We start from the raw sequence: 3,664 nt of genomic DNA, 5'->3' as shown, positions 1-3,664 counted from the left end.
AGAAGCCTTTCCTGTTATCTTTCACATCCCATGGCAGGTTTAATTCTAACTGGGCCTTAGCTTTCTTAACCTGGTCCTTAGCTTCCCAGACAACAGTCCTGTAATCTTCCCAGGTTGCCTGTCCTCTCTTCCACCTTCTATAAGTTTCTTTTTTCCCTCTAAGTTTTCTCAGCAGTTCCTTATCCATCCATGGAGGTCTCCTGGCCCTCCTGCTGCACTTCCTTCTAGTTGGGATGCAAAACCCCTGAGCTTGTAGCAGGTGATCCTTGAATATCAACCAGCAGTCTTCGACCCCCCTACCCACTAGGACTATATCCCATGGAACCTTACTAAGCAAGTTCCTGAAGAGGCCAAAGTCTGCTCTCTTGAAGTCCAGGGCAGTGAGCTTGCTGCATGCTCTTCTAACTGTCCTGAGGATCTTGAAATCGACCGTCTCATAGGTTTCTGTGGCCACAGAAAGAGCAACTGGTATTATGTGGATCTGTGATCTGACACAGCTCTGACTTTTACGAGAGATTATAAATGTAGTATTGGAAAGGGATTTCTTAGTGGGAAAAGTTCCCTTTTGGTCCAGCTTAAGAGTTAGATATGACGGTTCAGACCTTTTGGTGGCTTTTCTGAACTTATGTGGGTCTTTGAGAAATACAATTCAGTAATGTATCTTGGCGTGGTGACTATCAACATGGTTATATCATAGATGTTTAGATACTAAGAACAGTTTTTCAAGCATATTCATATTAAAGTTAGCACTTTAGCATGTGCCTCTGCACACAAAGGAAAAGTGGTGGCTCAGATTAAGCTGTTATCATCAGAGCCTTTGCTTCAGCCCACAGCCTCCTCCTGTGTTCCCCTGTGAACAATGCCCAATGCCAGAGGTTTGATGCCCTTGTTTTATAAAGTTGATAACAAAATGCATATTGAAGCTTACTGTTTTGGTGGTTGTCTAGGAATTTTAATCCTCTTATACTGGATAGCTGTGCTGCTGGTTAGTAGTTTTGTAATGAGTCAGGAAGAAGAAAAGGATCAGGAGGGAGCTATTAAAAATTTGGCCTTTAGTGAGCAATTGGACTTCAAAAGTATAGCAAAAATGCAGTGGTGGCCTCAGGCCATCTTTTACAAATTTTTCCTATTATTTGTTTTTTTCTCAAGGCTAACCAGATCTACTCAACCTGAACAGTGTATTTTGTAGTGAAGGGAAAGTCACTTGCAGGCAAAATTTCCTATTCAGTATTTTAGACATTTGAATATGTAATCTCAAACTTTGAAGAGGAATATTAGCTTTTCTGCCTATTCCTTCCAACCATTGGTTATGTTTAGACATAGCAAATCTCCTAAGCCTCTTACTTATGTCATTTGCAATAAGTATGCTTTTTAAGTGCAAATACCGTGACTTCATTATACTTACAAAATCATAGAATAGTTTGGGTTGGAAGGTCCCATTTCATCTTCCATCTTTCTGATTCAAAGTGATGCATACACTTCTGTATCAGAATGTAGTGTGTTGAATTAGAGTTTGACCACACGTTTTGTTGTATCTCTAAATTGCTCATTTGAGCCTACATGCATTTTGTGGCCTGTATGGGTTACTATAATAAATGTGAATAATAAAGAAGTAAGGAGGTAGCATTCGTCCTTTACTGCTTTTGCTTATTTTGAAAGCATGACTTCTACAGCAGAATAGCTTTGATTATTTATTTTAGTTGTGTCCTGTCTCCTCCCCCCCCAATTAAGAGATACCTTAGGAAGCTTTTATGTTTGATTTTTGAATGTAATTATTGCTCTGTAATTAAAATGGACGTAATTACAGTCAGCTCTCAGATATGTATGGGTGATTTATCTAAGTTGTAAGCAGCAAGACTCCTCTACCAGATTCTCAGCTTTACATCAGTTTCTACTGGGAACACCAGCAGAACTAACCAGTAGAAAGTCAGCTCTGTGTATTTCCCATAACCCTTCTGAGCCATGAATGAACATAAATTTACAAAGCTCTTTTTTTAAAGCTGTTCATGTGCACATACTTACACACACTTGCACATACATACAGGTTGAACAATAAGTGCCTGCTCATGTTTATAATAAAACTTGCCCTTTTCGCGTATTGCTCTGTGATTACCTAGGAGTACGCTGTTACATGCAGGTTACATGAACCATTTGATTTGTGGGTCCCTGTGTAAAATCATGATACACAGTAATTTTACATCCACTGTTCACCAAGCAGTTTTTATTTAGAATCCACAAAAGCAGACAGTATGATTTGGTAATGAGATGTAGATTCCTCCAGTAGTCCAAATGTGGATGGGCTCAATAGTAACCAAAATTATTTCCTGTGTAAGGATTATGTAGTCAACATTTTGAAATGAATTTGGTGTTGTCTAATCCATACTGTGGTGGACAAAATGTTTGCGTCAGAAAGTACAGGAGCTGAATCTGTGTAGGCAGCCATATTTTGCATGAATTTTCAAAGTCCCTCTAGAGGAGCATAGACTGGAATTTGTGATATCCATTAAGGATTCAGAGAAAGAGGAAATTAAGACTGCATATTTCTATAATGCTCAGATGCAGATCATATTGCTTCTGTCAGTGCTTGTCAGCAAGTCTAAAGTGCATAAATGCAAGCTGCTGTTATGCAGAATGTGAAAATGAGGTTAGAGAATCGGTAGCAGATAATAACCATGAAAGCTTAATACTAAATAATTCAATTTGCGTTGAGCTAAATTATTCTATTTACAAAGAAAGAAATGTCACTAAAAACGTTAAAGGCTATCCATGTAAAGTGTCTATCTTAAAAATTTATTTAGTCTATCTCATTGTAAATCCACTATCTTTCTTCTTGCAGTTCTTGCATAATAAGGTCCCTACACATTCACTGTGTCCATAGATTTTATCCTTCTTGCAGTCTCACTAATAGAAACAGTAACTGACTTTATCAACAGTCATGTGATTATTATACCTGCCCATATTGTTGCCCCATAGCAAGAAAAAGGTTGGTTGTTATGAAAAAAACCCCAAAAACCTCACCTTTTTTTTTTTCTTCTTGTAAAATATGTTCTAGTGTTTTGCTTCAGAAATGGTTTACTTTGTGCATATGTGCTTTAAAAAATGGTTCAAATCAGAATTTGTTTGGTGTTAAAGAAATTCTGTTATTACTTGCATGTCAAAACTGCTTGGCTGCTTTGTAGGCAATGAGTTGGCAGTGGCCTGAATTTATTCATGTAACTCTTGGATTCATAAAGGGGCGTTTGATTGTGTTACACAGATTTTGTGCTTGCTAGGTCTGATTTAGAAGTTAGTTTAACAATTTTATCTTTGAGATCAAGGATCAAGGATATCACTTATTTGAGTCTTATTTCTTTAGAGATACTAGAACATCTGCAACAGTGGTGAAATATGCTGTAGATGTAAAGAAAAATCTTTTTCATCTTCATTATTAAAGAGTTCTGTGACTTTAACATAGCTCTGGTACCGTGTGTGAGAACTGAGTGTTTCCCTTTATGGCTTAATTTGATTCAGTCTGAGGTATTTGCAAGCCACCTATCATAGTATCTATAAATCAAGTAATGCTACTAAGAAAAAATAAATAAAAATAGCCATTGTTTATTTTTCTGGGGTTTTAAAGAACACTTAAACTTCTTTTTTTTTTTTTTCTTTTTTCTCCTCTTTGTAG

Source organism: Nestor notabilis, unplaced genomic scaffold (assembly GCF_000696875.1).
Source record: "Nestor notabilis isolate BGI_N333 unplaced genomic scaffold, ASM69687v1 scaffold8512, whole genome shotgun sequence".
Classification (NCBI taxonomy): Eukaryota; Metazoa; Chordata; class Aves; order Psittaciformes; family Psittacidae; genus Nestor; species Nestor notabilis.
Note: the sequence above shows the minus strand (reverse complement) of the source record.